The following is a 15,000-nucleotide window of genomic DNA, read 5'->3' on the forward strand; positions in this document are numbered from 1 at the left end:
TTTTTCAACCAATCAGAAGTGAAACTAAAACCAATCGTGGTTCAAGCGTGCACATTTTCCCTCGCTTTGTGTCGGCTACGTGTAATTACTTTTTGATTGGCCAAAGTAATTACTTACGACACTCTATTGAAACTCGCTCAATGATCAGCAATAGCTGATGCGTGTTCTTGAAAATGAATGTTGCAGCATACGGAACGTCAAGTCAAATTTAAAATGCATTGCTTCACGATGTTTATTACCGCCTTGTGTGTTATTTTTCTTATTAAACTTAGGTGGCCGAAGAACAAGAGTCTCTACAGTACAGCGAAGTTCTAAGGCCATGATTTTCCGCAAATGATTTGAGATTCTGCATTTTGCTAAACGCGATAACCGAAAAACTGAGAAGAAAACTGCGAAACGTTTTGTCAACAAAGCTCACGACAGGAAAAGAGAGCTAGGAAAAACCTTCATGAAATAGACCCTATGCAAAAATGGATGCCTTTAAATTATTCTTTTTTTCATATTCAAAAGAGCCCAACTAACCTCGTTTTTGAGACAAAAATTCTAAAGAATTTGTTATCCCGAACGAGGTTAGTTGGGCTATTTTGTATATGAACAAAAGAATAATTTAAAGGCAGCCATTTTTGCATAGGGTCTATAAATGTGTGAAAGAAGGAGTAACGCACCCTTCTTGAGCAAAACATTCATATTTCGAACTCAAGATACCAATAATTTTGTCAAGTCCAGTTGATTATTAAGATTAAACGATTTTGTTTCACTCTTGATCCTCAATGGCAAGCACAGTATACCGAGCAGGCTTGTCAGATGACTTCTTTAACGCCATCAATGCAGTTCCCGCCAAACAAGCAGCGCACATCAGCAACAACGTAATCAAAAGAGCAGGATTGGAACCTAGAATAAGTGAATGAATGAATGACTTTATTTAAGTGTCAGTAATATTAAAAAAACTCATTAATAAAACAAAAGACAAATTAGTTAATCAATACATGTATCTGTATGCCTGATACAGATTACTCTTCATTTCCCGTTTCATTCGATTTTCTGTTAAAATGTCTTGAATGACCATGGCTTCGTCTCGAGTTTGTAAATGTGATACAGGTCTGCCGCTCATATTGTATACTATATTACATAGCAGTATACCACCCCTACCCCCAGAAAATCAATTTATTTGGAAGGGAGAATCCCTGTTATATACTTCCAGGATTGTTATAACGCCAAAGCTAATGTGTGACTCTGAAAAAAAAAAAAACACTGCCTAATTGTGAAGTCCAACTAAAGCCTAAGCTTCACATCTATATCATCCTCTACGGGAGTATGACGAACTCACAAGTTAACCATCAAGTTGTCTGGTTAACTCAATTGGTCATTGAAGCACTTCACGGTTATCCGAGATCGTGTTCAGGTTTTACTTTCGTTACTGCTCAATAACGTTCAAAACTGGGGCGCTGTTCAGTCTATTACATGCCATTTTCCGCAGTTTAAATATTTTAAAAGTCTTTCATGTATAGTCCCTCTATACCTTTAAATTTTAGCGAAGTCGGAAAGAGGCAAATTCCTCAACTTTCTCTCATAAAACTCCTTGCCATAACAATAAATGGTTTGGAGTGAAACATCAAATTTTGGTTTTGTAATGTTCGATAACGACTGTATGGACTCTAGATGGTTCGGATTTCACTAAACAGCTACAACACGAGGAGATCGCACGCCATGTTGAGTTACCAGCGTACCTTTACGTGCACAGGCATCCAATTTCTTATTACACTACAGGTTAACCACGGTAAGAAAACTTTGTTAGGTGACGTTTCGAGCACCAGTCCTTCGTCCGAGCGGTGGTTCATTTACCTTTAATAACTCGTTTGATAAGACCAAGTTTTCATGGATTCTGTCTGTCCGACTAAATCTACAAAGATGAGTCGAATGCGAAAGCTTTTCATAATCTATGTGTAGTAGCAACAACAAAGAAAACGAACAGAAACGATGCCATGATGCTCAAACTTTGAATATTCCTCTTTTTTTCATACGAGTCCTCTGTTTATTGACTCACCACTTTTGTTCGCTGCTTTATCGGCCTTTTCTTCTCGCCTCTTCCGAGATAGGTGAAGTGGCCCCTGGGCTAAATGATATACGTCATCAATCATGTGATCACTCACTTCATGGGTTTGTCGGACTCTTGACTGACACTTTTTTGCGCACTTGGAAGATGGATCAGTTGCATTGCACAAGATCACGTGACAATGAATGAACACAAATGGATGATCAGCGATGAACTTAAAGGCTTCCAAGCTAAACCGTTGGGCACTTAATGAATGCGCAGGATGGAACTTAACTGTGCTATCGTTTGGGCATCTAAAATATAATAAAAAGCATTACAATATTATGCACCTTAAAACAGATGGTACATAGCGCGTCACAAGGACATTTCCCTAGAGATGGAAGCCCAGATCAACGTTTTATCCTACTGACTACACGTATACTTTTGTTTATGCGACCTGTGTTTATCTCTTTTTCAAAAAAAAGTGATTGCTGAACAATTCACTGACCCCTTTGCAATGAACTCGTACTTCAGTAGATTCTTGTGATTCTGACTGGGCGTGGCAAAACATCTGTGAGCCATGATTGATAGCTGTTTATCACTTGAGGTCACTGACACCTCAAAGAACAGAAGCTTGCGCAGCCTTACAGCAACAGGAAAGTCATCCTTCATATACGGACTCACGAATCTCTTGTCAGGAAACATTCAGAGAACATTCAGAGACAGGGTAAACTTTCCTTTGCCTTCATCGCTAAACACGAGTTTTCTGTTATTTGGCTTCCAACCAACTGCAGAAGCAATGCCACTTAGAGAAAACACACAGCTAAAATCGATTTCCAGTTCACGCACACGAGTCACTACATTCCCATCAATGACGGGAATTTCTAACACTGAATTGAAATACACGATGTTGGAAGGAGTGTTCTTGCGGGTAGTGTTGCAGTCAGTCAGCGGTGTTGAGAGTATAAAGTGTGCGCTGGTTTCTGTTGCTTTGCATATGGTGTCCAGGAGTCGAAGGTGCTCACGGTCAATACCACGGAGAAGAGACTTGGAGATAATAATGGTCATATTCTTGCTGTTGCATCACACATCGACAGCAGGAGCTAAAAGAGAATTGATCGCTTAGTTTAATTAAGGATGATGCTCTAGACAAAAGTTGACTCATGAAGATAAGATTCCCGCTGGGGTCGAAAATGTCTTTGTAAATACAGGTGGTAACCTCTATGCTAGTGATTTTCTTTTCAAAGGTTTTGCTCGAGGTCATCACTTCACGAGTTGATACGGTGGGGCGGAAAAAACACTGTTCACTTAAACAAAAAACCTCAAGAATGCATTTCTTATCGTTTAGAGTTCTAACTAGCAATGTAATTGAAAGCCTGGCTTTTGCTGACCTCTTATTGATCCCTAATGTTGTAATTAAATTACTAGCAAAAGCCACCGTTTTAAAAGTCAATACTTTCATGTCCACTTTGCACATAAACGACCAAGTGTGGGTATCAGGACTTATGACATTGGGGAATTGGGTACTTCTGTGATGCTTGGGGTAGAAAATTTAAAATATGGAAATCCTAGAGGGTGTCCCCTGGGTGTGCACATTAAAGGGGGAACCAGTCCCTATAGATATGTGCGTACCATGACATGTCTTATTATCTGATAATAAGGTTAGCCCCGGGTCTGGACATTCGCATTTATAGCCTCCTCCAGAATTAACACACACTTGTGGCTGCAGCCCCCATTCTTTGTTTCCAAACATTCGTTGATGTCTGAAACAAAAATGAATAATCACTCTAACTTTCCTTCCTTTAGCACAGTCTATCTTTTGCTCTAAAATTGCTGAAACGAACGCGTGCGTTGAACTTTCAAAATAGCGAACATTCAGTTCTGAACCTGCGTGTCGCAAATACCGCGGGTATCGGTGAGAGCGACGAGCCGCGAGCTGGCAGTTCACAACGATTTTAAAGCAAAAGAGCGACTGCTGGCAGTTTAGTACTGAAGAGATATAGCTCAAGATATCACCATTGTAAGAAACTGTACAGGTATTTCTCCAATGCAAGAAATTGGTTAAGGCCATGTTCGACCACCGACCATCTCCCGGGCATTTCTTTATAAGAAGGACCATGTGGACAGTTGAACGAGCAGCATTCGGTGTCCATTTTCCACTGTCACGTGATGCAACTGTCCCGTGATATTTTCACATGGCAACTGGTGTTAAGAGACGACCACTTGTACAAAGACACTAAAATTTCAGTTAACATTTTGCACTGACTTAATGTGACAAAGAAATCACACTAAAGCGGGAACCAATCCCTACAGATGTGTGCGTACCATGACATGTCTTACTATCTGATGATAGGGTTAGCCCCGGGTCTGGACATTCACATTTATAGCCTCCTTCAGAATTAACACACTTGTGGCTGCAGCCGCCATTCTTTGTTTCCAAACATTCGTTGATGGTCTGAACCAAAAATGAATAATCCCTCTAACTTTCTGACCTTTACTACTGAAGGAGATTGCGAGCAGTCTATCTTTTGCTCTAAAGTCGCTGAAACGAACGCGTGCGTTGAAATTTCAAAATGGCAAACATTCAGTGCTGAACCTACGCGTCACATATACCGCGGGTGTCGGTTAGAGTGACGTTCCGCGCTCTTGCAGTCCAGAACGTTTTAAGAGCAAAGAAGACGCTGCTGATAGTCTAGTACTGAAGAGATATAGCTCAAGTTGTCGGGAACATAAGTCATGAATTTTGTCGGCAAAAAAAGTAAAAAACAGCTTAAGAGTTTGAGGGAAAAAGGATTTATATCGAGGCATGACTCTACGAAACGCTAACTCTGCTTGAAGTCGCACTAGTTTGCTGAAGAATGCGCAATAAAGCTAAACACATTAATTGGATGAATTTGGCCACATATGTGGCGTGTTTAATTTGATCCAGGACACTTAATTGTGGTTTACAGGATTACCATTGTTCAGCAAAGGTGGGGCGAAAAAGACGCGCCCACATTACTAAATGTACGCAATCAATCCGATGTCTGGTGACTGGGGATGGGGGGAGAGGGAAAATGTTTTCTTCGCGAGATACCAACGGTACGAGGGCCAAGGGAAGAAGGGCGAATTGCTCCAGAGAAATATCTTTTATCCTCTAGGGAACGCCCCCGTTTATTTCCAGTGGTGATACTTGACACATACCAGGCTTACGGATTAATGCTTGACCGTCATGGCTCGACATAAATAACATTATGCGTGCACAGAATGTTTGGTTTTGTTTTATTTTCTCATCTTTTTAAGCTTAGTTCCCAGGGCGCCTTATTTTTTTTGTTATTTTGATGACGCGGTACGCTTACGTCGATTGTTTCACTCAAAGCAGTGTCTGTCTGTTGGTGTTTTTCATTCAAACGTTCACTTTAAAACAAATTGATTTACGTTGTTTCATATGAAATGTGAACTGTGCGTATTTGTGTACAAACCTTTGCAGCTGACTGTCCTCACATCTCGGCTCCAGACTCCTAGTTTAATGCACTGCATGGACGTAGGGCCGCTCAGTCGATATCCGCGGGAGCAGGAAAACGAACAAGTTGATCTTTAACGCTGATTGGACGAGAGACAATGTAAAGGAGAGACACGCACGCCACTCCCTGAAGAAAGCCTTTGACAGTTTGCTGCGATGATAAAAAACAATAGAAAATAGAAAAGTAATAAGTTGTGTTGACGTCAAATAGCGAGGATCGTTCAACGTTTTCTTGCTTGCGCTGTGCACTATTTTGCCCTTCTGAGAGGTCTTATCAGCACCATTCTCTATTCTCGAATTCCCCATAATACACTTTGTTTTTCCCCCAAATTTTGCATAAACCATTAATGCAAAATGCTCGTGGGAATATCCAGTGTCCCCAAAGGCATTTCAAAGGAATGGTTTACGCAAAATTGAGGGGGGGGGGGGGGAGAAACAACGTGAATTATGGTGAATTCAAAAATGGAGAATTGAGGATCTTTCCACACTTTGGGTGGAACATTTTAGGCCGGTAAAAAGTACTTTTCTTGAGAAAGACATCATACTACCTTTTTCTGATTATCCATGTAATACTGCTCAAACATTGTTGCTGAGGAAACAACAATCGTTGGACAGTTCATACTTCGTTCATTTATTCCGATAAATGAACGACGGTCATATTACAAGGAAAAATTCTTTTGGGAGTCGAACTCTACTTCAAACCACCTTTTTTTCTTCCTCAATAAATCGATATAAGGTAGGTCACTTAAGCTACACATAGCATAAAGAGCAGTCCTTGATATTTGTTGTTTGAACTCTTAGTTATATATCATGAACCACTGTAAATACTATAAATTCTCGATTAAGCGCCACAGTGGCTAGTACGCTCTGGGAGCGGAGCTTAACAGTGAGGGGAAAAACCCTATGTCAGGTATTAAGTAGCCTTATCTCCAAAGGAATACTTCTTGTCTATTTAATTTTTGCGTGTAGCTTATCATTTTATTATTTTGCTCGGAAAAAGAGTGGGGGTTTAAGAAATTAAATGCTCCTAAAAGGCCTTATTAGAAAGGGAGATGAAATAGGAGATTTACGGCATGTTCTTCTTTTTTTGTATTAGCGCCTTCCAGTTGTGTTGAATTAGAGCTACAAGGAGCACTGTATGTTTGGTAAACTTTGAGAAACGTTTTATTAAATTGGTCTAAGACAGCGAAGATAGGCACATTTGTTTTTTGAGAAAAGATCAATACGGGAAAGAAGGAAAACAAATTTTAGTGACGAAGACAACTCAGACGTTCTCAGAAATGTCTCGTGTTAATTTTTGTTTTAAAGTCATCTCTTTCAAAGTGCAATGTAAGGTTCGAGTAATTACCTATATGAAAGTTAGAAAAGAAAACAGACGTAAAACGGAAAGTGGCCTATGGCGTCATTTTTTCACACTTTTAAATAGTTCCCTCACCGTTGGCTTGACAAAGGTAAAGCAGAGTGTCACTGCAGTGTTCATCGTTCCATTTCCCTTGATATGAAGAAGAGTACATCTCTCCACAACCCTCATGGTAGTTATTAGGCTCTCCTGCATACCAGTTAGTGTCAGTAACCCGTGATCCGTCGATCCAAAGCCACTGCGAGCTGTGCTTGGGGTTCCTGTGCAAACCAATCCACACAGTGTTCCTCACTTTGCGCCAAACTGCTTGTTGCTCGGCATGCGTTTTCAGCATGGCAAGACTTGATCCCATTGCTTCACAAGCTGACTTTGCTGCATTCCAATTCACGGACGTTGACGAGACTTTGTAGCACGAGCCATTTATAAGTTGCCGTTTTCTTGGGCACACTCCTAGATTATTTTGAAGAAAGTTTCTTTTTGATTCTTTTTTCCTTGCGAAAAACAGACATGTTGTTATCTCTACATACGTGACAGTCCAATGAGACTCCTCAAAATATTAATGAAATCACAATTATATATAATTTCCAAGAGAGAATAAAAACAATGCTTATGCAAACTTTTGAAGGGACAAACATAGAGTATTGTGGTATTTTTGATATTGGCTATTTACGAAACACACTTAAGTATCACGATTTACGACTTCAGCTGTAAGTGTCCACCTAAGTGTTGCTTATGCAATGGAATTTACGAGGGTTGCAAAAACATTTTAAGAGATTAACCTAAAATTATTGCTCCTAATTTTACGGGGGTTCCTATGGAGCTCCCGTGTTTTTATGGGGGCACTGGATGAAAAGCTGAACTACCAAACATTTAAAGTGATTAGACATCTATATGGTTGTTTTCAAAACTGTACTGCATTCTGCCCCCAAAGATTTGCATTGTTCACACTTCACTGAAAAAAACTGTTTTAAAGTTTTCAGGAAATATTTTTTTCAGACAATAGATCATTTTTCTTCGTTAACATTAATAATGGTTATTGTAAATAGTTTTAATAATACACAGTTTTGTTTAAAACAGTTGTTAACAGTATTTTCTATGTTTTAATAGATTTCTTGGCAATACCGGTATTTGTAAATAGTAGTCTCTATTTTAATGACGCTCTTCTGTTTTCACGTTTCGCCGGAAGACCGTTTTGTCATTAATTAATGTGATACCGTGGTTAAATAAAGATATGATGATGATGATGTTACGTTATTTTACCGAAAAAAAAAGTTGCACAAATTCTGCACGATTTAGTCTTTCCTCTTCATTTATTTGTTATTGTGTCGTCTTCACCTAGAGTTCTTCATACAGGGGAATATATCTGCGTAATTGTGTAACATGCAGCGCAACAAAACGGCGTGAAACGAAGCTGTTTAAAGCATGCCCATTTTCTTATAAGGATGCCGATACTTCGTTCAGACACTACAAGAGCATATATATGGGCCATACTTACTCTCTTTAAGGTGGCTCAAACCTGTTTCAACACTTTGAAGAGACACTACGACACTGTATCACGTAACAGCAATTTTATGGTACCATATGAAACACCAATTATTTCAAAACAAAATTCGGTCATTATTGTGACGTAATAAATTACCTTGGTGACAGGAAAGCCCGGCAAAAACACTCCATATTTTGGCTTTAGTTGCCAATATCTCAAAAACGAACTAAGTGACCCCCCTTTTATATTGCTGAAAAGTAACCAGAGGGCCAAGATGATAGTTTTTGAAAAGTTTAGAAAAATTGTGTACTGCGGAATAACACCCACCTTTAAAAAAATCACGTATTTAAAGTGGCACTGATTCCGCTCCATAGCATTTCTTAAACTTCGCAGAAAGTTTCATCTTTTTCATGAGGATACCTAAACTTCGAGCCAGGGTTCGAGCAAGGATCCGAGCCAGGATCCGAGCTAGGATCCGAGCCAGGATCCGAGCTAGGATCCGAGCGAGGATCACAGCTAGGATCCGAGCCAGGATCCGAGCTAGTATCCTAGCCAGGATTCCAGCCAGGATTCGAGCTACAATGATCTTTTTCCGCTATTTTGAACGTGACATGTCACATAACCAGGTTTCCTTGTTTGTGTTTCCGCTTCTGTAAGGTAAGGTAAGGTAAATTTATTTCGCCAGGGTGGCCCATTCAGCAACGAGGCTGGTATTGAGAGGGACCCTGGACTAAAAATATAATACAAGTCACAAAGCATTTGGAGTAACGCGTAGGAAGCAAACTCTTGACTTTTTTTGATAGCACCCAAGTTTATGTATTTATTCAAGTCGACATTTGTCTTTTATGCCCGTTGTTCGTCCCAAGATCGGGATAGAGGTATGTGCATTTCTGTTCTGAACCTCTGCACACTCTTTGTTTATGCTTATTGGTTTTAGTACGAAGTAGAACATTGGGCAAGATACTTCGAGTAAGTAAAATGCTAGTTCCTGATGGAATATTTTCGTTAAATTCCTGTAGGGGTAGCTGGGGGCGTGTATGAACTCCCTTGCAGGGTAGGTGAGGTACGTGGCCCCTTTGAAAATACTAAGAAATCTCTTCCTACTCACTCCCCATCGATTTCTTTGGTCCTTCGCATATTCTAGGGCGTAGGGGAGAGGATTTTTTAATGGCAACATCGAAAATAAAGATGGTGTCTTGTATCGTGGTTTTCTTCTAGATGCAAAATTCTATACCTAGAACCAAAGCACACCTTTAAAGAGATAAAAATGGTATAAAGGAATAAGCATCAAGAAGACTCGAGCCATGGTTAAGAGGGTGACAATGACTTAGAAGCAATGATATCGTGCTTCGGGCTGCAAGAGGTCTGCCTGAGTACAAGAAAAAAACCAAAACAGCGCAACGGAACACTGTTTAAAATGGACTTTCTCCTGCTGGCTCCTTTACAGTATGGGAATATTGATAGTTCAACCAAATGTATTGCTTATTTAAAATAAGCATTCTCCTTTAAGGGGATTGTTTTGTTGTTATCTATATAAACGGTCCAGCCGACATTCTCAACAGATGGACAACTAATTATTAATTTGGATAGTACAGATGCACTTTTGGGGAATGCTTATATCCAAGTCACTATTTTTCATGAACACGAACTCTATGTCATTCACCTAATTATTATTATGCAGCGTTATAATCCTGGCTCGGATCCTGGCTCGGATCCTGGCTTTATACTTAGTTTATCTCGTAAAGAACCCCCAAAATGTATTGCATAATTTATGGTATGGGGAAAGTAGTCTGTGGGATGAACATCCTAGGCCTCTCATCTTTCCGAGGTGGGCCAGTTCCTCAAAACGCTCTAAGCTTCTCAGGTTCTTTTAGTTCGTTCAAACGAATGCAGATAACTTCCTTTTTTCTCCTTTTGAAAAATTGTCAAATGATCACTTCTTCAGAATTGGCGGTTATGAGTCCTTAAGAGAAAACAAAGGCAACGGCGACGTCAACGAAAACGTCACTCCAACATACAATTGAACGCTATCGCAAATATTTCACGATTATTCCGTCTTGTTCGACACCATGTACAGCACGTTCGCACCGTTAACCTGTAACTGGATGAATACGAACGGTTTTAAAGTAAAAATAAAAAGTGGATGGTTCGTCTTTATATGCTCACGTCGTCCTCAAAAAGCTAAAATTTGGTGATTTCATGTTGTTCTTTTGCACGGAAATTCGCACAGTACGAGCATTTTTCTATTTTAACCATGAATCACATCCTCGCTTTGTGGCATTTAGTGTCGTTGCCGTAGCCGTCGTCTTTGCTTACACCCCAAGCGGTCTTGTGTTATTCTGTTTATTAGTATTAAATGTAAATGGAAGTTGAATACAAATCCAGTCGGCGAAATTAATCTTCAAATAACAACAACGATCTTTTCTTTCTGTGTGTGGATCAGTTAGTATTCCGAAACAAAGGAGAACTTTATATAGGTTCCATTTCCTATCGTCTACTAATGGACTTTTTTTGGACTGTTTTTTTTTATTTGGGAGGGGAGGGGGTGGACTTATATTTACCTTAATAGTATAAGGTAGACTGCTTTTCGTTAAGAACTCGTTAATTTCAAAAAGCAGTTGAATTAGTTCACTTCATTTTAACCTCTTCATCGGGAAAAGGAATAAAGTGTAGCAAATAAAACAACACACGTGTGAGTTGTCACCATTTAAACGGCTTGGCTTCAACATTTTATGGTTAAATTCCACAGTCAGATTGGTGATGTACTGAGATGTGATTTAAAAGATCCGTTATAAGATTACTACTCAGTGTGTTTAAAACAAATCAATTATACCTGACGTTTTGTACTTGGAATGCTTCCTTTTGCGTTTGAAGACCATGAAATGGAAATTTCTAAGCTGGTAGTAAAATAGAAAAATTTGTTAACAAAAGAGAACATCGTTCACTAAAAAAGTTCAAAACAAAGGAACGCAACTTACCCCTTATTGGCAGATCTTTAAGGATTGTTAACGGCCCTAAATTTAAGGAAAGTTAAACGCGTGGCCTTCAAGGACTGTTGAAAGGGTGGCCTCTATGGAGTGTTAAAGGCAAAGAAATGGTAACTGAGCGTAGCCTTTAAGAAATGTTAAACGCGCTGCCTCTAAGGATTCTTAAAGGCCACGCATTTGAGGAATATTAAAAGCGTCGCCTTTTGTTAAATGCGTGGCCTGTAAGGGATGTCAAAAGAGGGGCCTTTAAGAAATGTTCAAGGCACTGCCTTTAAGAAATGTTATAGGGGCCGCCTTTAAGAAATTCTAAAAGCGTGACCTTTAAGGAATGTTAAAGGCGCTGCCTTCAAGAAATGTTTAAAGCGTGACCTATAAGGGTTGTTAAAGGTGCTGCCTTTAAGAAATGTTAAAGGCGCTGCCTTTAAGAAATGTTAAAAGCGTCGCCTTTAAGAAATTCTAAAAGCGTGACCTTTAAGAAATGTTAAAGGCGCTGCCTTTAACTGAGAAATGTTAAAAGCGTAGCCTTTAAGACTTTAAGAAATGTTAAAGGCGCCGCCTTTAAGAAATGTTAAAAGCGTCGCCTTTAAAAAATAGGGAGCTTAAAAATACAAGTTCGCGTTATTCATATCACTAAGAAACTATTTCATGTCGTTTCGCGTTAAAAATGTGTAGTAACTGTCGAGGAATTAAATTGGTAGGAATGGGTTGGAAGCGTAGGGAGAGAAAATTCATCGTCATGGGCTAACGTCCTCCAATGAACCTTGAATTTGGTCATTTCAGTCGTCATTTAGGAGATGACGGCCAAGAAATGTACCAAAATGTAAAACGCACGTGCAGAGCGTGCAGAGCCATTGTTTTTGCTCACTAAACCTATTGTTTTGTAGCGTCGTCGTTGCCGTCGGCGTCGTCATTTCGTAAGCTCTCTAATGTTAAAAGCGTGACCTTTAAGGAATGTTAAAGGCACTGCCTTCAAGAAATGTTAAAAGCGTCACCTATAAGGGTTGTTAAAGGTGCTGCCTTTAAGAAATGCTAAAAGCGTCGCCTTTAAGAAATGTTATAGGGGTCGCCTTTAGGAAATTCTAAAGGTGTGACCTTTAAGGAATGAATATTAAAGGCGCTGCCTTCAAGAAATGTTAAAAGCGTAACCTCTAAGGGTTGTTAAAGGTGCTGCCTTTAAGAAATGCTAAAAGCGTCGCCTTTAAGAAATATTAAAAGCGTGACCTTTAAGGAATGTTAAAGGCGCTGCCTTCAAGAAATGCTAAAAGCGTCACCTATAAGGGTTGTTAAAGGTGCTGCCTTTAAGGAATGTTAAAGGCGCTGCCTTTAAGAAATGTTAAAAGCGTCGCCTTTAAGAAATGTTAAAAGCGTCGCCTTTAAGAAATGTTATAGGGGTCGCCTTTAAGAAATTCTAAAAGCGTGACCTTTAAGGAATGAATATTAAAGGCGCTGCCTTCAAGAAATGTTAAAAGCGTAACCTCTAAGGGTTGTTAAAGGTGCTGCCTTTAAGAAATGTTAAAAGCGTCGCCTTTAAGAAATATTAAAAGCGTGACCTTTAAGGAATGTTAAAGGCGCTGCCTTCAAGAAATGCTAAAAGCGTCACCTATAAGGGTTGTTAAAGGTGCTGCCTTTAAGGAATGTTAAAGGCGCTGCCTTTAAGAAATGTTAAAAGCGTCGCCTTTAAGAAATGTTAAAAGCGTCGCCTTTAAGAAATGTTAAAAGCGTGACCTTTAAGAAATGTTAAAGGCGCTGCCCTTAACTCAGAAATATTAAAAGCGTAGCCTTTAAGACTTTAAAAAATGTTAAAGGCGCTGCCTTTAAGAAATGTTAAAAGTGTGACTGGATCATTCGTAGGTGTGACCTTTAAGAAATGTTAAAGGCGCTGCCTTTAAGGATTGTGAAAGGTGCTGTCTTTAATGATTGTCAAATGCCGTGCAGTGAAGAAATGTTAAGAGCGTGGCACTGGTCTTTAAACAATGTTAAAAGCGTGGCCTTTGAGGAATGTTTAAAGCGTGACCTTTAAAGATTAAAGGCCGTGATTTTAGTAAGAAACATTAAAGATCCATGCTTTTTAGAAATATTAAAAGCGTAGTTTTTACGGAAAGCTAAAGGCCCTGCAAGCGCTTTTAAGGAATTTTTCAAGGGTGGCCTCTATACAATGTTAAAGGCTCTGCTTTTAACGAATGCGTTAAAGGCACCGTCTTTAAAGTGCCCCTGTGACCAAAAAATCAATTCATATTTTTCTTTGGAAAACAATAAGTCACCCACGTTTTAAGCCTTGATTTCAAAAAGACACCTCTTTATTTTAACTGTAATTTTCCTATGTAATGGTCCGCCATTACTAACATTATGTTCTTGAGAGAGCTGGATCGAGAAGAAAATGACGTCAAAGGCTCACCAGTTTAAGAATGCAATACGTGTGTACGCCGCAGAATTAATATGCAGCACGGGGGTTTTGGGCTTTCAGACTTTTAAACTCGCGCTTTGCATATATAATAAGCTGCGTTCACACGCTGAAATTTTAAGCTAGTGAGCCTCTGACGTCACTTTTCCCTGGATCCAACCGTCTGAGGTCCAATCGGTCAGTTTTGAACGTGAGTAATGGCGGACCGTGAAATCCAAAACTTACACTCAAAGTAAACGGCCTTTGGATAAAAATCAAAACTCAAAATTTTGCCAGTCCGGCGTTAAGCAAACACACTTTCAAAATCTGAAGGAAAAATGGAAGTGGTCTTTTTGATCACAGGGGCACTTTAAATAATTTTTAAATGTATTGCCTTTAAGGAATGTTCAAGCCCCTTAATTTATTACTTTGAGCCATTGCCTTGAAAAAACGATAAAACGTTGCATCTGAGCAACAAGTCCTTAAGTCTGGTTAAGAAACAAAGAAAGTGCAAATAGGTTAGCTTTTCAAATAGGTTCTTTTTTGAAAAGCAGTGCGCTTAGCGATAGTTAGGGGGTGCGTCTTTACATAGGGTCTTTTTTGTTCACCGAATTACATAGGGTGGTTTTTGGTTATCTAGTTGGTCATATTTTATAGGAAGGGTTGTGATCAACTGCTACGAATGATCCAGTTTTATAATTTTCTTGCAAAAAACAGACATGTTGTTATCTCTACCTATGTGACAGATGTGTGCGTACCATGACATGTCTTATAATTTGATGATAAGGTCAGCTTCGGGTCTGGACATTCGCATTTATAGCCTCCTGCAGAATTAACACACTTGTGGCTGCAGCCGCCATTCGTTGTTTCCAAACATTCGTTGATGTCTGAAAAAGTATGGATAATCACTCTAACTTTTTAACCTTTAGTACTGAAGGAAACTGCGAGCAGTCTCTCTCTCGCTGTAAAATCTTTGAAAGGAACGCGAGCATTGAACTTACAATATCGCACACATTTAGTGCTGAACCTGCGGATCGCAAATACCGCGGGCGTCGTTAGAGCCACGCGCCGCGCGATTGCAGTGTACAAAGATTTTAGAGCAAAAGAGAGACTGTTCGCAGTCTAGTACTGAACAGGTATAGCTCAAGATATCAACATTGTAAAAAACTGTACAGGAACTTCGCCAAAGAAAGAAATAGATCGAGCCATTGTTCACCAGCTATGCCATGGTTCACCCAGTGCGCTTTCATTTGTTT

At 39.5% G+C, this 15,000-nt stretch overlaps 1 pseudogene; it reads right to left on the reverse strand.

Moving 5' to 3' along the window:
• Positions 1–611: 611 nt before the first annotated feature.
• Positions 612–15,000, reverse strand: part of LOC138051914 (P-selectin-like) — a 103,348-nt pseudogene continuing 88,959 nt past the window's right edge.

This window comes from Montipora capricornis, chromosome 6 (assembly GCF_036669925.1).
Source record: "Montipora capricornis isolate CH-2021 chromosome 6, ASM3666992v2, whole genome shotgun sequence".
Taxonomy (NCBI): Eukaryota; Metazoa; Cnidaria; class Anthozoa; order Scleractinia; family Acroporidae; genus Montipora; species Montipora capricornis.